The 21,980-nt window shown below is 38.5% G+C and overlaps 1 protein-coding gene across 1 annotated transcript in view; it reads left to right on the top strand.

The window, feature by feature from the left end:
* LOC120860222 (guanine nucleotide exchange factor subunit RIC1-like) overlaps window positions 1-21,980 on the top strand; it is a 140,785-nt gene that overhangs the window by 22,957 nt on the left and 95,848 nt on the right. The gene's annotated exons all lie outside the window — the stretch shown is intronic.

Below are 21,980 nucleotides of genomic sequence, written 5' to 3'. Positions count from 1 at the left end.
TGTTTTTCTTTTAAGACGTTAATAGTTTTAGTTTATATTTAGATCTGTGATCCATTTTGAGTTGATTTTTGTATATAGTGTAAGATAAGGATCAAATTTTATTTTTTTCCGTGTGGATATTCAGTTTTCCTGGTGCAATTTGTAAAACACTACTCTTTTCCCCCATTGAATGGTTTTGGCACTTGTTGAAAATCCTTTAGCCACATATATGATGTATTACTATTAATCTTGGGCTCTCTTTTGTATTTCATTGTTGTGTATGTCAGTCTTTATGCCAGTGTGGTACTATTTTGATTACCATAGCTTTGTATTAAGTTTTGAAATCAAAGTGTGAGACCTCCAACCTTCTTCTGTTTTATGCTTGTTTTAGCTATTGAAGTCCCTTGACATTCCATGTTTTAGGATGAATTTTCACAATATCTGCAAAAAAACAAAAAACTGGTGTTGTAATTTTGATAGGGCTGGCTTTGACTCTGTAAATTGCTTTGGTATTATTGACATCTTAACATTGTTTTTTAACCTGTGAACATGAGATGTCTTGCCATTTACATGCATCTTCTTTATTTTAGCAATATTTTGTAGTTTTTAGCATACAAGTCTTTCACTTCCTTGGGTAAGCTTAATTCTGAATATTTTATTGTTTTCAATACTACTATAAATGTAGTGATTTTAAAAATTTTATTTGCACATGTTCCTTGTTACATAGAAATTCAACTGATTTTTGTGTGCTAATACTGCAACCTGCAGCTGTGCTAAATTGTTAATCACTTCTAACAGTTTTGTGTGAAATCTATAGGGTATTCTACATAGAAGATCATATTTTCAGAGAAGAGAGATAATTCTACTTCACGTCCAGTTGGGTGCTTTTTATTTTTTTACTGATTTCACTGGGCAGGATTTCCAGTAATGTTTTGAATGGAATTAGTGAAAGTGAGCACCCTTGTTTTGTTCCTGATCTTAGAGAAAAGCTTTTCAGTTTTTTAACCTGCTTATTTAACTTACATGCAGAGTACATCATGACAAATGCTGGAGTGGTTGAAGCACAAGCTGAAATGAAGATTGCTGGGAGAAATATCAATAACCTCAGATACACAGATGACACCACTGTTATGGGAGAAAGTGAAGAAGAACTAAAGAGCCTCTTGATGAAAGTGAAAGAGGAGAGTGAAAAAGTTCACTTAAAACTTAGCATTCAGAAAACTAAGATCATGGCATCTGGTCCCATCACTTCATGGGAAATAGGTGGGGAAACAAAGGAAACAGTGAGAGTCTTTATTTTGGGGGGCTCCAAAATCATTGCAGATGGTGACTGCAGCCATGAAACTAAAAGACATTTGCTCCTTGGAAGAAAAGCTGTGACCAACCTAGACAGCATATTAAAAAGCAGAGACATTACTTTACTGACAAAGGTCCATTTAGTCAAAGCTATGGTTTTTCCAGTAGTCTTGTATGGATATGAGAGTTGGACTATAAAGAAAGCTAAGCACAGAAGAATTGATGCTTTTGAACTGTGGTGTTGGAGAAGACTCTTGAAAGTCCCTTAGACAGCAAGGAGATCCAACCAGTCCATCCTAAGGGAAATCAGTCCTAAATGTTCATTGGAATGACTGATGCTGAAACTGCAATACTTTGTCCACCTGATGCAAAGAACCAACTCATTGGAAAAGACCCTAATGCTGGGAAAGATTGAAGGCAGGAGGAGAAGGGGATGACAGAGGATGAGATGGTTGGATGGCATCACCGACTCAGTGGTCATGAGTTTGAGTAGGCTATGGGAGTTGGTGACAGACAGGGAAGCCTGGCGTGCTGCAGTCCATGGGATCACAAAGAGTCGGACATGACTGAGCAACTGAACTGAAGACTTGTTTTGTGGCCTAACTTATAGTCTATCTTAGAGGATATTATATGTGCATTTGGCAAAAATGTTTATTTTTCTGTTGTATGGAGTTATCTGTGAAAATGTTTTAAGTGAAATTAATTAGTCTATGCTGCTACTAAGTTGCTTCAGTCATGTCCGACTCTGTGCGACCCCATAGACGGCAGCCCACCAGGCTTTGCCGTCCCTGGGATTCTCCAGGCAAGAACACTGGAATGGGTTGCCATTTCCTTCTCCAATATATGGAAGTGAAAAGTGAAAGTGAAGTCACTCAGCCGTGTCCGACTCTTCCTGACCACATGGACTGCAGCCTATCAGGCTCCTCTACCCATGGGATTTTTCAGGCAAGAGTACTGGAGTGGGTTGCCATTGCCTTCTCCGTAATTAGTCTGTAGTGTTATTCAAGTTGCCTTTTACTGAGTTTTTGTCTGGTTGTTATGTTCTCAGGTGTTTTTTTTTGAGGTGTTATTGTCATGTATGAAAGAGATGGGAATACCACACCACCTGACCTGCCGCTTGAGAAATCTGTCTGCAGGTCAGGAAGCAACAGTTAGAACTGGACATAGAACAACAGACTGGTTCCAAATAGGAAAAGGAGTATGTCAAGGCTGTATATTGTCGCCCTACTTATTTAACTTATATGCAGAGTACATCATGAGAAACACTGGGCTGGATGAATTGCAAGCTGGAATCAAGATTGCCAGGAGAAATATCAATAACCTCAGATATGCAGATGACACCACCCTTATGGTAGAAAGCAAAGAAGAACTAAAGGGCCTCTTGATGAAAGTGAAAGAGGAGAGTGAAAAAGTTGGCTTAAAGCTCAACATTCAGAAAACGAAGATCATGGCATCCTATCCCATCACTTCATGGCAGATAGATGGGGAAACGATGGAAATAGTGATAGACTTTATTTTCCTGGGCTCCCGAATCACTGCAGATGGTGATGGCAGCCATGAAATTAAAAGACGCGTACTCCTTGAAAGGAAAGTTATGACCAGCCTAGACAAAAAGCATATTAAAAAGCAGAGACATTACTTTGTCCACAAAGGTCCATCTAGTCAAGGCTATGGTTTTTCCAGTAGTTATATACGGATGTGAGAGTTGGACTATAAAGAAAGCTGAGTGCTGAAGAACTGATGCTTTTGAACTGTGGTGTTGGAGCAGACTCTTGAGAGTCCCTTGGACTGCAAGATCCTCATCCTAAAGGAGATCAGTCCTGAGTGTCCATTGGAAGGACTGATGATGTAGCTGAAACTCCAATACTTTGGCCACCTGATGTGAAGAACTGACTCATTTGAAAAGACCCTGATGCTGGGAAAGATTGAAGGTGGGAGGAGAAGGGGATGCCAGAGGATGAGATGGTTGACTGGGGTCACTGACTCAGTGGACATGAGTTTGGGTAAATTCCGGAAGTTGGTGATGGACAGGGAGGCCTGTCGTGCTACAGTCCATGGGGTCGTAAAGAGTTGGACATGACAGAGTGACTGAAGTGAACTGAACTGATGTAATGTCTGTACGTTATGAACCCCATAATAGTACAGTATACTTTATTTTAAAAATTATTATTTTATAGAGTGATATATTTTAGAGAAATTAGAAGAGGAAAGATAAAAATACATTTATTCAGTCTTTTGTACTTATCCATTTACCATTTCCTGTTGTTTATGTTTCTTCTTTTGATTTGAGTTACCATCTTTGTCACTAGTCTCCCAAATCATCCCCCACTCCCAGCTCAGTGATTTGCTTTGAAGACTCTCAGTACACAGCATATAGCCATACTCATAACTGTGATTTATTACAACAAAAGTATACAAAGCAAATTTGCCAAAGGGAAAAGGTTTAGTGAGCAAGATCTGGAGGAACTAGCTGTAAGCTTCCAGTAGTCCTCTTTCAGTGCAGTTATGTAGGTTGCACTTATTTTCTCCAGTGTCATTTTGTGATAGCATTTGTGTAGTGTTAAACACCAAGGAAGTTCATTATAGACCTGGTTCCCAAGGTTTTTATTGGGAGCTTTTCGCCCAGTGCATACCAAATTTCATATTCTCTGAAAGAAAACAGGTTTGTGTAAATAGTTTAGGCACAGCCAGCCACTCTGATCAGTTAAGGAATGGTGGGAACCCTCCCAAAATCCAGGTTGCCATCTGCCAAACTCAGTATGAACATTGTATGTTGGCTTTTTTTTTTTTTTCAGGTACAGCAGTCTTAGACATTTTAGGTTAACTATTTTTTACATACCATTTGATGACATTTCCTTTTTTTTTCTGAGGGATTTCTTTTAGTATTTCTCATAAGGCAGCAGGCTTGCTAAGAACAAATTATTTTTATCTTTTTTAAATCTGGGATGACTTTCCTTTGCCTATAGCTTCAAAGGATAATTTTGCTGGATATAGTATTCGTAGCTGACAGTTTTTCTGTTTTCAGCATTTAAATATGTACTTTCAATGCCATCTGGTCTCCATTACTTCTGACAAGAACTCAGCCATTCATTATATTTTTGTTCTTTTGTGTGTGGTTACCTGTTAAACACATGTTCTTTTAACATCTTCTTCTTGTTGACTGTAAGTAGTTTATGATGTATGGATACAAGTGTTTATCCCACTTTGGTTCTGTCAAGCATTCCAAATCTGGGGTTTACTGTTTATCACCAGACTTGGGACATTAACAGTCATTATTTATTTATTTTTTATCCCTTGTGTCATCTTGTGGAACTTCCCACTATACATATATTGGTGCACTTGATGTCCTGCAGATCTCAGAGGCTTTCTTCAGTTCACTGTTTATTTTCTGTTTTTTAGATTGCTTAGTTTTATTAAACTGTTTTCGTGTTTTTTGATTGTTTGCCATCTCAGATCTGCTGCTGAGTCTGTATAATGAAGTTTTCATTTCAGTTATTGTACTTTTAAACTGAAATTTCTAGAGTGGGTTCTGTTTTATTGATTTTACTCTTTTGAGATTCCCAGCTTGTTTGGGTGTCATCATATTTTCTTTTCATTATATAAACATACTTTACTTTATTCCTTTAATATATTATCATGACTGGTTTATTTGCCTGGTGTTCAGGGTCCACTCACAGTAGTTTCTTTTTCCTTCTGTCTGACTCACTGATTGTACATCTTCTGATTTTTCTGTTGATAATTGGCCATTTTGATTAATTTATTATAATAACTCTAAAGTCTTTTTTTTTCCCCCCGAGAGTCATTGTTGCCAATTTTTTGTTTTAGTATTGTGTTTTATTAAGTTAATTGGATGGATTTAATCTGCAAAATTTATGTCCCCTGCAACTGCAACAACTGACTAACATCTGTGGTTATTTTTCTTATTTTCATTTTTACCATGGCTTTCTAGGAGCTGCCTCCATGTCTACATAGTGAGTGTTTAGATGTTGAAACATCTTGAGCCAGTAAAGCTGAGTTGATTATTGGTTGATATGTGAATTAGGGAGTGTAGGCAAAGTTTAGGACGTTTTTATGTCTGACTCAGCTTGTACTTCCTGTCTGGCCCTTTGGGAACTTCTTTGCAAACAGCCTCTTACTGAGTCTGTGTTGTGTGGGGAGCTTATTAGCCTGTTGGTACTCTTCATCTGTGCATGTACACAGCCTCGCTGACAGACAGGGATGAGTGGGGAGCTTGGTGCTTGAGTTTTTCCTCTTGCTAAGCTCTGCCTCCCATTGAGCCAAGGATCTGTGGCAATCTTATCAGTTCCTTCTTTGACTCCCTGGTTTCCAGGATTTTCCTGTTAAATTTCTGGCTGGTTGTGGGATGTGCTACTTGCCCAAAGCAAGTCTGCAAACTCTAGCTTATCAGCACTGTCAGCTTTTTCTGTTTATTTTCTAAGAACTTACCACTTTCATCAACAGTGCTAAAGGGTATATTGCACTCTGCTCCATATCAGGGCAGCCTACCGTTAGCAACAAAGCTGCTGGTTTTTCACTAGCAGCCCCACCCTGGTGGCACTACTGCCTACCAAGCTTCCTCGAGGGGATAGGAACAGTCCTGGCAAAAACATGATTTATTGCCACTGTTCTTACCTGAGATTCAGCAGTTTTTCATGCATAAAGTGTTCTTAATTTGTATATGCCATCAGTTACTTTGCAAATACAGTAAGTTGACCCTTGAATAACAGGGGTTAGGGGCCCTGACCTTCTCTGTAGTTGTAAATCTGCATATAACTTTATTGGTTAATGATTGACAATCCAAATTAATTTTTTTAAAGTTTCTATTCAAGAATACTTATGAATTGAAAGAATATCGCACAGGATAAAGAACAGTAACATGGTAGGAGAGAAACAGCCTGATTTTAAGAGCTTGGAAGTGGGAATCAGGGATTTCTGAAATGTTACTCACTGTGTATAGAAAAGAAAGAAAATAGTTTATTGGCTGTCTTCTTCCTGTGCAGAAATGTGAGCATCTTAGTTGGATGCCAGGAGCATTGATGTTGAGATTGGGTCATCAGTCACAGTGCTGCCCTTAAGGAAAGTTGCACTTTGAAATTTGAGGAATGTTTGAAGCATGAAGTTAATTACTCATCACTACTGACATGATATCAGTAGAAGTAGCATATTACTGATAAAAGTGCCCTGTGTCTACCCTAATGGAATGTCAGTAGTTAACCAGAAAAACCTTTTTTTGAAAATCATCGAAAACACATTCGTAGTCTTCTCTGTTTTTGTAAATAGCATTAAATATACTTAAATGGTGGCCTGTTTACTTACTTTTGGACTTTTTTTTGATGCTCAGTGAAGTGTTGATGTTAAGTGGATTTGACCGGTGTATGTACTGATATAATGATTATTCCAGTCAGGATTCAGAATATTTTCATCACTCCAGAAAGTTCCCTGTGCCCACTTCTAGTCAGTCTGGTTCTTTTACCTGTTCAGGTATGTGGTGGTCGAAGCCCTGTATTGCCAGAAAGTTGGGACCGATCTTGTCTTTGTTGACTGCGGCATGTGAGGTCGCTTTAATCATGTCTGATTCTGTGACCCTTATGCACTGTAGCCCACCAGGTTCCTCTGTCCATGGGATTCTCCAGGCAAGAATACTGGAGTGAGTTGCCATGCCCTCCTCCAGGTGTCTTTGTTGATTAAGCTAAGCTGTTATTGGTGTCTTAAGTAGGCGTTTCAGATAAACTATTTCAAGGTAGCAGTTGGGTGTTTTGTTCTGTAGTATGTTTAATAATATAATCTTGAGACATTAAAATAATGAAACAGCAACAGATAACCTGGTGGGCTGCAGTCCATGGGGTTGCAAAGAGTTGGCCATGACTGAGCAACTAACACACACACACACACACACACAGTGCTTATTGAGTACTAAACATTCTGCCAAGTGCCTTATTATTTATTCAATTTTTGCAGAACCTACCAATGAGGTAGATACAGAAACTGAAGCATAGGATAAACTAGTTTGTTTAAGCTCACAAAGCTATTAAATGGCAGAGCAGATATTTGAACCTTGTGTTCAGACTTCAGAGCCTATATTCTTAACCACTATATTATGTTCCCTGTTAGTATATGTGGGCTGAGTAGACCTTTTTGGGCTGATGAAGCAATCTAATCACCATTTATAGTGAGTTTTCCTATAGGACCCCAATTATCAATTTAAGACAGATACTGGAACATTACTTCTTTGAAAGTTGGAGTTCCCAGTTAAAAAAATAGACAATGGATTTGGATAGATGTTTCACCAAAATGATGTAATATAGCCAATAAGCACATGAAAAGAGGCTCAAAATGATTTATTCATTAGGGAAATGGTAAATAAACTACAAGATACTACCATACTCACTGGAATGGATACTATTAAAAAGAGCGAGAGTTGGCAAGGAGGTGGAAAAATTAAACTCCCATGGGCTGCTGGTGTGAGTGTGAAATAGTGCAGTCACTGTGGAAGACAGTTTGACAGTTCCTCAAAAAGTTAACACGGTTATCATATGACCTAGCAATTCCATTCCTATGTGTGTATATAGCCAAAATAATTGGTAACAGGTGTTCAGTCAGGAATTTGTGGATGAACATTGATAGCAGCGCTTTTCACAGTAGCCAGAAGGTGGAAACAGCCCACATATCCATCAATAGATGAATGGATAAACACAATATGGTATATAGATACAAGGGAATATTATTCAGTCATATAACAATAATGTATTGATACATGCTACAACATGGAGGAACTTTAAAAGATTATGTTAAATGAAACAGACCAGATATGAAAGGCCACAAATCATATGATTCTGTTTATATGAAATCTCCAGAATAGTCACATCCATAGGTCAGAAAGTAGATTATTGGTTGCTAGGAGCTGGGGGGTAGGGAGGGATTGAAGAATGACTACTAGTAGATACAGAGTGTCTTATTGAAGTGGTTGAAAATACTCTGGAATTATATAGATGTTTGCACAACTCTGAATATACAGAAACCTGGTAAATTAGACACTATAAAAAGTAAAAAATAGACTAAAAGTTGATAACATTTAGTTTATCAGACATAATATACATTTATAACTACTTGAAAAGTAGATTAGAATTTCCTGAAGGCTGGTATAAGGAGCTCTTTATACTGTGTGATAATCTGGAGGAAAGATGAGTTGTTTAATCAAATAGATTTAGGAAGTATACATACTGTATCTATTGAAGATTGATTGTGTACATCAGCCCACTAAAGATTTGCTAAAGGTCTATGGGAAAGACACATGTTCAACTTCAACACAGGATTTTTACAGCTGAATGGATCTCTAGTCCTTTAAATCACTAGTTTCTACAGAACCTACTTATATCCAGCATGGAAACTGCTGGTCACGTTATTAACATTCTTAGTTTATTAAGAATTAAGTAAAATGAATTCCTTAAACTGGCCACATTTCAAGTGCTCAGTAGTCATGTGTTACTAGTATGTATTATATTGGACAGTGCATTTCTCGTCTTTCTGAAAGCTTGATTGGAAAGTGTTAGTATCGGTAATACAATAAGACATACAGTCATAGGATGTTTTAATTTACTCTTAGTATTCTACTTTTCAGTTATTATGGAGCATTACAAAGAGAGAATATGATAGATTGAATCATGTCTCCCACCAAAAAATAAGTTGATTTCCTAACCTGCAGTACCAGAAAAAGAATTTTTTTTTTAGTAGAGTCAATAGTTAATTGGGGGGGCTTTTAAACGTGTTGATTTCTTTTATTGACAAAGTCAGAGTGGTACTTATTAACATTTATAACGTTTCTTACTACATTTATGCAAAATGAAGAGAAGAAGAGAGGTGAGACTGAAGACTGCTGTTTGTCTGCTTTACATAAAAACTTGGTGGTTTTATAAGCCCATGTTATTGTACATTATTCTTTTGTTTCAGTATGGATCCAAAAAGAGTAAAAAAACCCATCAGGTTTAGTATGCTTTCTGACTTCCAAATTACAGAAGTATTCATTTTGAGAACTGAAAAATTTACAAAATATTTAAACATTGAAATAGAAATTAAAAATTAGCAAATACTAAAATAAAACATAGCTGTGATTTTAATTTAGTGATTAAATGTCACTCTGATTGACTCTTACCTTTATTAATCCAATAGGCAAATTATTGTCATTGCTGATTATAACAATAGAAACCTTTTTGTTTTCAAAGCCCTCTTATTAAATTAGTTAATGTCTTCTTTATAATCAGTATTAAATAATTTTTCAGATAGGTCCAAGATCCATAAATCATCAAAAATGTAGAATTTATGCTAACTTGTATCTTACATGTATTCATTTTAGTTGCGAAACAAATTACAATCAGTTTTTGTTGTTTTTGTCTTTCTGTCCCTCCTACCTTTTGCCATAGTTCATGTTTCTCTTCAGGCTTTTGCAGTAGATTCTGAGTAGGCCTAAGTATTTTTTCCCTTTAATTAGTTCTTCAAAAGACCGTATAAGATAACTTATTTTTAACTTTCAAACAATATTTTTTAGTATATAATTGACATATATATATAAATTGTACATATTTGTAGTTTAAATTTGATTTTTTGACATGTATATACCCATGTAACTATCACTGTAATTGTGATAATGAACACATCTTTTATCACTCTGTTTCCTCCTGTCTCTTTTTTTTGTGTGGTTTATTTATTTTTTACTTTACAGTGTTGTATTGGTTTTGCCATACATCAACATGAATTTCGAAACATGTATAATATCCTCCTGTCTCTTTATAGTTGCTTCCCACTGCTCGTCATCTCTTGACAGTGACTCATCTGCTTACTTCTCTCACTGTAGATTAGTTTGCATTTTCTAAAATTCTATATAAATGAAATCATACGTATGTTCTTGTTTTTTGGTTGTTGTGTGTCTTTCACTTAGCTTAATTGTAAAGAGGAAATTAACATTGGTACAGTAAGTATAAATCTCATTGAAATTTTCCCCAGTTTTTTTATGGATGATTTGTTTCTGTTCTAGACTTGTATTTCACATTGCATGTAGCTCTTATTTCCCCTTGGTCTTCCCTTCAGTACAGTTGTTCAATTTTCCTTGTCTTTTATGATCCTTTGGAAGAATATTGTTCAGTTCATTTATAGCATCAGTCAGCTTGTTTTCTCTTTGTTTTTTTCCTTCATGAATGGAATGTGCTTTTGTATTTTTGGTAGAAATATCATGAAAATGTCCTTCTCAGTACTATATCAGAGTTCATGATGTTCATATGTCTTTCTGTTGTTGACTTTTACCTTGATCACTTGTTGTCTGCCAGTTTTCTCTACTGTAAAGTTATTGTAACTTGGAGAAGATAATGTGCATATCCTGTTTTTCCTGAAACTTTTGCATGCTGATTTTGGTGTCCATTGTTGGATCTTGGCTGCAGCTATTATGCTGTTATGTGGTGTTTTTCTAATTCTTTGCATCCCTGTTTCCTTCTACATTTATTAATTGTAAAGCTAATGTAAGAAAGAGCTGTCCTTTTGCTTTCATTTATTCAGTAACTTATATCAGTATATTTTTGTATATATATGCTAAAATACAACACTAATTTTATTTAAATTTTTGACTTTAAAAAATTGAATTTTGTTTTTACTCTTAAGAATTTCTCATTTGTTTTTGATACAAGTCACTGATGCAGATATGATTTCCTTGTTTTTTTTTTTTAATTTCGGTTTGTAGGATGTCTTTATTCTTTTCAGTAGTGTTTTCTAAAGTGTTCTGAAGTATTTTTTAATTTTTATAAGGATCACTCTGTCAGCTTTAATAATATTTATTTTGTGAATCATGATTTTTATATCTTATCTAATAAATCTTTTCCTAATCCAAGACCACAGAAGATGTTCTTCTGTGTTCCTGAACGTTGATGGATCAGGTCTTACATATAGGTCTATAATAGGTGAATTAATTGTATTAATTAATGTATATGTATTAATATATCTTTTCCGTTCAGTTGCTCAGTCATGTCTGACTCTTTGCGACCCCCATGAACTGCAGCACACCAGGCCTCCCTGTCCATCACCAACTCCCGGAGTTCACCCAAACTCATGTCCATTGAGTCACTGATGCCATCCAACCATCTCATCCTCTGTCCTCCCCTTCCCCTCCTGCCCTCAATCTTTCCCAACATCAGGGTCTTTTCAAATTAGTCAGCTTTTCACATCAGATGGCCAAAGTATTGGAGTTTCAGCTTCATCAGTCCTTCCAATGAACACCCAGGACTGATCTCCTTTAGGATGGACTGGTTGGATCTCCTTGCAGTCCAGGGAACTCTCAAGAGTCTTCTCCAACACCACAGTTCAAAAGCATCAATTCTTCGGTGCTCAGCTTTCGTTATAGTCCAACTCTCACATCCATACATGACTACTAGAAAAACCATAGCCTTGACTAGATGGACCTTTGTTGGCAAAGTAATGTCTCTGCTTTTTAATATGCTGTCTAGGTTAGTCATAACTTTCTCTCCAAAGAATAAGTGTCTTTTAATTTCATGGCTGCAGTCACCATCAGCAGCCCCCCAAAATAAAGGCAGCCACTGTTTCCCCATCTATTTGCCATGAAGTGATGGGATTGGATGCCATGATCTTCGTTTTCTGAATGTTGAGCTTTAAGCCAACTTTTTCACTCTCCTCTTTCACTTTCATCAAGAGGCTCTTTAGTTCTTTACTTTCTGCCATAAGGGTGGTATCATCTGCATATCTGAGATTATTCAATATTTCTCCCAGCAATCTTGATTCCAGCTTGTGCTTCTTCCGGCCCAGTGTTTCTCTTGATGTACTCTGCATATAAGTTAAATAAGCAGGGTGACAATATACAGTCCTGACGTACTCCTTTTCCAATTTGGAACCCGTGTGTTGTTCCATGTTCAGTTCTAACTGTTGCTTCCTGACTGCATAGAGGTTTCTCAAGAGGCAGGTCAGGTGGTCTGGTTTAGGTATAGTTATTTTAATACTTTTGTCTTTTAACTTTTATACTAGGATTAAAAGAAATTTACCTATCACTATTACAGTATTCTGTATTTGTCTATATATTTATAGTAGTGAAAACTGTTGTGTTGGAGAAGACTCTTGAAAGTCCCTTGGACTGCAAGGAGATCCAACCAGTCCATCCTAAAGGAGACCAGTCCTGGGTGTTCATTGGAAGGACTGATGCTGAGGTTGAAACTCCAATACTTTGGCCACCTCATGCGAAGAGTTCTCATTGGAAAAGACCCTGATGCTGGGAGAGACTCGGGGCAGGAGGAGAAGGGGATGGATGACAGAGGATGAGATGGCTGGATGGCATCACTGACTTGATGCACATGAGTTTGGGTGAACTCCGGGAATTGGTGATGGACCTGGAGGCCTGGCGTGCTGCAGTTCATGGGGTCGCAAAGAGTCTGATGCGACTGAGCGACTGAACTGAACTGACTAAAGTGTTAGTCATTTAGTCATGTCCGATTCTTTATGATCCCATGGACTGTAGTCTGCTAGGTTCTTCTGTCCATGAAATTCTTCAAGAAAGAATATTGGAGTGGATAGCCTAAGTCCCCTACATACATATGAGTTGTGTTCTGAAAGCAAGTTCATAAGTCCAGTTTGTCATAAGTCCACCAAAGTTAGCCTAGGTACCCAACTAACACAATTGGCTGTGTAGTACTGTAATAGGTTTTTTTTTAATTAAAATTAATTGGTAGATAATTGTTTTACAATGCTATGTTAGTTTCTGCTGAACAACAATGTGAATCAACTATAAGTATACATATATTCCCTCCTACCCCCTCCATTCCACCCCTTTAGGTCATCACAGAGCAGTGAGCTGGGCTCACTGTGTTACACAGAGCTTCCCGCTAGCTATAGTGTTTACACATGGTGGTGTATGTCAGTCAGTGCTCCTCTCTGAATTTATCCCACCTCTCCTTCCCCCATTCTCTACTCCTGCCCTGCAAATAGGTTCATTGGTACTCTTTTTCTAGATTCCATAGATATGTGTTAATAGATGATATTTGTTTTTCTCTTTCTGCCTGACTTCATTATAACACGTTTATAGTACTTTTCACACAAGGAATATGTAAAAAACAAAAAATAAAGTATTTTTAATCTTACAGTACAATACCTTGAAAAGTACAGTAGTACAGTACAACAGCTGGCCTACAGAGGCTGGCGTTGCGTGAACAGGCAAGAATAGTTATTGATGGGAGGAGGGAGAGAAGGTGGGAGATGAGAGACGGAGGGCAAGCTACAATTTGCCTGATATTGATGGAATTTTGCAACTTGAATGTTCATATGTACTTACTGTACCTGTGCCAGCCAATTTTATACTTTCTTATGGTGTTATGTTCCCTGGTGGCTTAGAGGGTAAAGCGTCCGCTTGTAATGCGGGAGACCCATGTTCAATCTCTGAGTTGGGAAGATCCCCTGGAGAAGGCAATGGCACCCCACTCCAGTACTCTTGCCTGGAAAATCCCATGGATGGAGGAACTTGGTAGGCTGCAGTCCATGGGGTCACTAAGAGTTGGACACAACTGAGCGACTTCACTTTCACTTTTATGCTATTATGTTGCTGTTTAGTGAGTCATTTCATTTCAACCTGAAGAGTTGGTGAGTAGGGCTAGTGGTGATGAACTCCCTCAACTTTTTTTTATTTGGGAAAGACTTTAGTTTTCCTTCCTTTTTTAAAGACAGCTTGCCATTATAGTATTCTTGGTTGACAGCTTTTATCTTTTAGCACTTTGAATATATTGTCCCACTACCTTCTGACCTGCAAAGTTTTTGCTGAGAAATTCACGTGATTCCCTTGTACATGACAAGTTGGCTTTTTCTTCTGCTTTCAAAATTCCATCTTTGGTTTGACTTTTGACAGTTTAATTTGTCTCATTGGAGATTTGAGTTCCTTTTCTTTGGGGTTTTTCTGGGCTTCTTGGATCTGGGAATCCATTTCCTTCCTCAGATTTTGGAAGCTTTCAGCCATTATTTCTTTGAATAAATTTTCTGGTCATTTTTTCTTCTATACATACATTGGGCTGCTTGGTGTCTGACAAGTTCCTTAGATTTTTTTTAACTTTTTTTTTTCCTTATGCTTGTGTGTGTGTGTGTGTGTTTAATTTTCATGGTTGTGCCACACAACGTGTGGGATATTAGTTCCCCAACCAGGGATCAAACCTATGCCCCTTGCATTGGAAGTGCAGTCTTAACTACTGGACTGCCAGCGAAGTCCCATTGCTTTTGTAACTGAATGATTCCTGATCACTTTTCTTAGACCTTTCTGCTTGATAGTTTCCCATTGAACCCCTCTAGTGAAATTTCATTTCAGTTATTTTATTTTTTAGCTCTATGATTTTTGCCTGGCAGGCATATATGTGTGTGGGGGTGTGTATACACATATATGGGTGTGTATATATTTAATAATTAGTATTTTATGTTGGAATTCTCACCTTGTTTATGCATTGTTTTCCTCACTTAAGTGAACACGTTTGTGATGGTTATTTTGAATCTGTCCAGTAAATCATAAATCTCTAGTTCACTATGGTCTCTTCCTAGAGATTTATCCTGTGTTCTTTGGAACATAGTTGCCTGTTTCTTCATCTTCCTTGACTCTCTTTGTTGGTTTCTGTGTATTAGACAAAGCAAGCAACTCTCCACTCTTAATGGATTGGCCTCATATAGTAGAAGATCTCTACCAGTCAGCCCATCCAGATATTCCGATGGCATCTCAAAACTTGAAACCAAGCCATGCCTGCGGGGCAACCCAAGATGGGCGGGTCATGGTGGAGAGGTATGACAGAGCGTGGTCCACTGGAGAAGGGGATGGCAAGCCACTTCAGTATTCTTGCCTTGAGAACCCCATGAACAGTATGAGAAGGCAAAATGATAGGATACTGAAAGAGGAACTCCCCAGGTCAGTAGGTGCCCAATATGCCACTGGAGATCAGTGGAGAAATAACTCTAGAAAGAATGAAGGGATGGAGCCAAAGCAAAAACAGTACCCAGCTGTGGATGTGACTGGTGATAGAAGCAAGGTCCGATGCTGTAAACAGCAATATTGCATAGGAACCTGGAATGTCAGGTCCATGAATCAAGGCCAATTGGAAGTGGTCAAACAAGAGATGGCAAGGGTGAACATCGACATTCTAGGAATCAGAGAACTAAAATGGACTGGAATGGGTGAATTTAACTCAGATGACCATTATCTCTACTACTGCGGGCAGGAATCCCTCAGAAGAAATGGAGTAGCCATCATGGTCAACAGAAGAGTCCGAAATGCAGTACTTGGATGCAGTCTCAAAAACGACAGAATGATCTCTGTTCATCTCCAAGGCAAACCATTCATTATCACAGTTATCCAAGTCTATGCCCCAACCAGAAACGCTGAAGAAGCTGAAGTTGAATGGTTTTATGAAGACCTACAAGACCTTTTAGAACTAACACCCCAAAAAGATGTCCTTTTCATTATAGGGGACTGGAATGCAAAAGTAGGAAGTCGAGAAACACCTGGAGTAACAGACAAATTTGGCCTTGGAATGCGGAATGAAGCAGGGCAAAGACTAATAGAGTTTTGCCAAGAAAATGCACTGGTCATAGCAAACACCCTCTTCCAACAACACAAGAGAAGACTCTACACATGGACATCACCAGATGGTCAACACCGAAATCAGATTGATTATATTCTTTGCAGCCAAAGATGGAGAAGCTCTATACAGTCAACAAAAACAAGACCGGAGCTGACTGCGGCTCAGATCATGAACTCCTTATTACGAAATTCAGACTGAAATTGAAGAAAGTAGGGAAAACCGCTAGACCATTCAGGTATGACCTAAATCAGATCCCTTATGATTATACAGTGGAAGTGAGAAATAGATTTAAGGGCCTAGATCTGATAGATAGAGCCTGATGAACTATGGAATGAGGTTCATGACATTGTACAGGAGACAGGGATCCATCCCCATGGAAAAGAAATGCAAAAAAGCAAAATGGCTGTCTGGGGAGGCCTTACAAATAGCTGTGAAGAGAAGCAAAAAACAAAGGAGAAAAGGAAAGATATAAGCATCTGAATGCAGAGTTCCGAAGAATAGCAAGAAGAGATAAGAAAGCCTTCTTCAGAAATCAATGCAAAGAAATAGAGGAAAAGAACAGAATGGGAAAGACTAGCGATCTCTTCAAGAAAATGAGAGATACCAAGGGAACATTTCATGCAAAGATGGGCTCGATAAAGGACAGAAATGGTCTGGACCTAACAGAAGCAGAAGATATTAAGAAGAGGTGGCAAGAATACATGGAAGAACTGCACAAAAAAGATCTTCACGACCCAGATAATCATGATGATGTGATCACTCATCTAGAGCCAGACATCTTGGAATGTGAAGTCAAGAGGGCCTTAGAAAGCGTCACTACGAACAAAGCTAGTGGAGGTGATGGAATTCCAATTGAGCTGTTTCAAATCCTGAAAGATGATGCTGTGAAAGTGCTGCACTCAATCTGCCAGCAAGTTTGGAAAACTCAGCAGTGGCCACAGGACTGGAAAAGGTCAGTTTTCATTCCAATCCCAAAGAAAGGCAATGCCAAAGAATGCTCAAACTACTGCACAATTGCACTCATCTCACATGCTAGTAAAGTAATGCTCAAAATTCTCCAAGCCAGGCTTTAGCAATATGTGAACCATGAACTCCCTGATGTTCAAGCTGGTTTTAGAAAAGGCAGAGGAACCAGAGATCAAATTGCCAACATCCGCTGGATCATGGAAAAAGCAAGAGAGTTCCAGAAAAACATCTATTTCTGCTTTATTGACTATGCCAAAGCTTTTGACTGTGTGGATCACAATAAACTGTGGAAAATTCTGAAACAGATGGGAGTACCAGACCACCTAACCTGCCTCTTGAGAAATCTGTCTGCAGGTCAGGAAGCAACAGTTAGAACTGGACATAGAACAACAGACTGGTTCCAAATAGGAAAAGGAGTACGTCAAGGCTGTATATTGTCACCCTGCTTACTTAACTTCTGTGCAGAGTACATCATGAGAAACGCTGGACTGGAAGAAACACAAGCTGGAATCAAGATTGCTGGGAGAAATATCAATAACCTCAGATATGCAGATGACACCACCCTTATGGCAGAAAGCGAAGAGGAGCTAAAAAGCCTCTTGATGAAAGTGAAAGTGGAGAGTGAAAAAGTTGGCTTAAAGCTCAACATTCAGAAAACGAAGATGATGGCATCCGGTCCTGTCACTTCATGGGAAATAGATGGGGAAACAGTGTCAGACTTTATGTTTTTGTGCTCCAGAATCACTGCAGATGGTGACTGCAGCCATGAAATTAAAAGACGCTTACTCCTTGGAAGAAAAGTTATGACCAACCTAGATAGTATATTCAAAAGCAGAGACATTACTTTGCCGACTAAGGTCCGTCTAGTCAAGGCTATGGTTTTTCCTCTGGTCCTGTATGGAAGTGAGAGTTGGACTGTGCAGAAGGTTGAGCACCAAAGAATTGATGCTTTTGAACTGTGGTGTTGGAGAAGACTCTTGAGAGTCCCTTGGACTGCAAGGAGATCCAACCAATCCATTCTGAAGGAGATCAGTCCTGGGATTTCTTTGGAAGGAATGATGCTAAAGCTGAAACTCCAGTACTTTGGCCACCTCATGCGAACAGTTGACTCATTGGAAAAGACTCTGATGCTGGGAGGGATTGGGGGCAGGAGGAGAAGGGGACGACAGAGGATAAGATGGCTGGATGGCATCATGGACTTGATGGACGTGAGTCTGAGTGGATTCCGGGAGTTGGTGATGGACAGAGAGGCCTGGCGTGCTGTGATTCATGGGGTCGCAGAGTCGGACACGCCTGAGTGACTGGACTGGACTGAACTGAACTGAACATGCTTACTATGTTCTTTGCAGCCCCCTAGTATCTGGGTTATGCTGGATCCCCTCAGAGCACCAAAACTAGTAATAGTGAAGCCATTTCTCACGCCTCCTCTAAAAAAGTTGGATCATTTGATGCTTCATCTAACTGTTTCCCTCCCTAGGGAGAAGGTAAGAGCTGGGCTTTTTAATGCAGTTGCTCTGTGCTGAGCTGGAGGAGGAGCAACGCTAGCCCAAACCTTGGTCTCTATTCTCATCAACTCCTTGGTGGCTAAATTATGTCAGTATCATCACTGCTCAGTGGAAGGCAAGAGAGAGCCCCCACCCACCCCCACCCTGCACTCTGGGCAGCCCCCAGAAAAGTTGAGGCATTGAAGTTGTGGACTAATTCTTTAGCTCCACAGGGAGAAACTACGGTTGCGGAGGGGCAGTGGTTATCCACTCACTGTATGCTTAGTGAAAGAGCAGAGTGAAAAAGCTGACTTAAAACCCAACATTCAGAAAACGAAGATCATGGCATCGGGTGCCATCACTTCACGGCAAATAGATGGGGAAACAATGGAAACAGTGACAGACTTTATTTTTTGGGGCTCCAGAATCACTGCAGATGGTGACTGTAGGCATGAAATTAAAAGATGCTTGCTCCTTGGAAGAAAAGCTGTGACAAACCTAGAGTGCATATTAGAAAGCAGAAACATTGCTTTACCAACAAAGGTCCGTCTAGTCAAAACTTTGGTTTTTCCTGTTAGTCATGTATGAATGTGAGAGTTGGACCATAAAGAAAGCTGAGCACTGAAGAATTGATGCTTTTGAACTGTGGTGTTGGAGAAGACTCCTGAGAGTCCCTTGGAAGAGCAAGGAGATCAAACCAGTCAACTGGAAGGACTGAAGCTGAAGCTCCAATACTCTGGCCACCTGATATGAAGAACTGACTCATTGGAAAAGACCCTGCCTGATACTGGGAAAGATTGAAGGCAGGAGGAGAAAGGGGATAACAGAGGATGAGATGGTTGGATGGCATCACCGACTCAATGGACCTGAGTTTGAGCAAGCTCTGGGAGTTGATGATGGATAGGGAAGCCTGCATGCTACAGCCCATGGAGTTGCAAAGAGTTGGGCATGACTGAACAACTGAACTGACTGACTACACTTAGCCAGGAGGAGCATCTACGGCAACTGCCTACCCAAACCTCTGTCTCTGTGCTCGCTAGCCCCCAGACAGCTAGACATTTCCACGTCCTGTCAGCACTCTGAGACAGATAAGACAACCCATTTGTTTGAGTAGACCCCATAAAGTTGGGGTTTTGGACATGTGGACCAATTCTTTCTTTCTCCAGGGGGAAGCTGAGAGCTAGAATTTTCTTCTCTGCTAACCTTGTGCTGAGCTGTAGAGAGTAGCGACGGTGACTAGTATCCAAGCCACTGTCTCTGTCCTCCCCCAGGTAGCTTGATTATGCCAGTTCTGACGGTATCTTATGCAAGACTGACAAGATAGAAGCCTGTCCTCTGAGGAGCCCCCTTGGAAAGGTTGGCGCATTGGACACACAGACCACTCCTTTTCCTTTGTAGGGATTAGCTGTGGGCTGGAGGGTTTCATTCTGCTTGTATGACACTGTGTTGGTGGTAGGAATTCTGGTGAGAAGGTATCCTGAGTTTTCCTACCAGTTTTAATGAGCCTTCTCGCTCATTCATCCAGCATTCAGGTGCTTTTCAATTAGTTTCTGTATTCCTCAAAAAAGGGGATTTGTCTGTGAATTGTTAGGGGTTGAGGAAAGAATCCAGAAGTACGTATTCTGACATTTTGCTAATGTCATTTCCCATCAAGGTATTTTTTTTTAACTTTTAATTGATATTTGAAGTATAATCACTAATGACTAGCAGTTTTAATGTTTTCAGAGCTTTGTCAGTGTCTTAGAAACTTCTGTATTTCAATTTTAGAGATTGAAAAAAGCTTCTGAGGGAATGACTTATGTAGCTTTGGAAAATGGTGTTGTAACTGGTTATTCTCAAGCTAAATTAAAAGAAGTTATACATAACAACTGTATTCTATTTGGTAAAATTGTTTTTTATGAGAATATATTTAGCAATTCCAAAATACTGTATACATATGTAGAACAGAGAACTAAATTAGCTGTATGAAATGATAGCCAAGCACTCACTGTCAGAAGAAAGTTCCAAGTAAGGGTGAAGTCTAGAATTAAGCACATTGTGCTTGATTATGGTCACATATGTTTCTGTTTATAAACATTTGCATATATTAAAATCAATATTTATAGATATGTGTGTAGATGTGGGTTAGTATAGGTTCATACATTTCCTACTGTATTTTCTGAGAAAACCTAAAGGTAATGACATCCCATTAGCAGTAAGCATCTTGTTTTCAGGTCTTGTTTTCTAAATATTGTTTCTAATTAAGAGTCAGGAATTTCTGAAAAAGTTGTTGATTCTAGAGCAAAGGCAGAGAAAGTACCAGGTGACCTTGTGGAGCTTTTAGTGTCAGAAATTAGATGTCCAGTTGTTCCAGTATCATTTGTTGAGAAGACCATCTCTTCTCCATTCTGTTGCCTTTGCTCCTTTGTCAGAGGTTAGTTGACTGTATTTGTGTGTGTCTGTTTCTGGGCTCTCTATTCTGTTACATTGATCTGTTTTCTACTCTTGCCAATACCACATTGTCTTCATTTCTTTGTCTTTATAGTAAGTCTTGAAATTTGGTGTCAGTCTTTCAATTTAGTTTGTTTCTTTTAATATTGAATTGGGTGTTCTGGATCTTTTGCCTCTCCATGTAAACTTTAGAACCAGTTGGTCAGTATCTGTAAAATAACTTGTGGTGATTTTGATTGGGATTGTGTTGAATCTGTAGATCAAGTTGGGAAGAATTGAAGATTTTTCTTTTGTTCATTGAAACCTTGTAGATTTCCTCACATAGGTCTTACACATATTTTGAATTTGTACCTAAGTATTTTTTGTTGAAACTTCCACTTATCTGTTGCTAGTATATAGACAAGCAATTGATTTTTGTTTAATAATACTTTATCCTGCAACCCTGCTGTAATCACTTATTATTTTCACAAATTTTTTGTTGTTCATTCTTTCTGATTTTCTGTATGTGTTGCCATATCGTCTAAGAACAAGTTGAATTTTTCTTCTTAATCTGTATATCTTTTATTTCCTTTTCTTGTGTTATTGCATTAGCTCAGTATGATTTTGAAAAGGAAGGGTGTACCTACCTGATCTTATCAGGAAAACTAGTTTTTTCCGGTGAGTATGCTGTTAGCTATAGGCTTTTGTAGATCTTCTTTGTCAGGTTGAAAAAGTTCCCCTCTGTTCCTAGTTTGCTGAGAATTTTTGTCCTGAATGGTATTGAATTTTGTCAAATTCTTTTTCTACATCTGTTGATTCCTTTTAGCCTGTTTATATGATGGTTGATGATATTAGTTTTCACATGTACCAATTTTGAAGACCTGTAATAAATCCCACTTGATTATGGTATATAATTCTCTTATACATTGTTGGATTTGATTTGCTAATATTGTGTTCAGAATTTTTGCATCTTTGTGCACGAGAGATATTGGTTTGTCATTTTCTTATAATGCCTTTTCTGGTTTTAGTATTGGGGTGATACTGGCCTCAAGGAAGGAGTTAGTATTCTCTGCTTTTATCTTCTGAGAGAGATTGTAGAAATTTTGTATAACTTTTTTCTTAAGTGTTTGGTAGAATCCACCAGTGAACCCATCTGGGCTGATCCTTTCTGTCTTTGAACCTTATTAATTATCATTTCAGTTTCTTTAATAGATATAGACTTATTTAGATTTTTTTTTATGGTTCTTTTTATCTGATT

This window comes from Oryx dammah, unplaced genomic scaffold (assembly GCF_014754425.2).
Source record: "Oryx dammah isolate SB20612 unplaced genomic scaffold, SCBI_Odam_1.1 HiC_scaffold_11050, whole genome shotgun sequence".
NCBI lineage: Eukaryota > Metazoa > Chordata > Mammalia > Artiodactyla > Bovidae > Oryx > Oryx dammah.
This window is presented reverse-complemented; position numbering and strand designations above follow the sequence as displayed.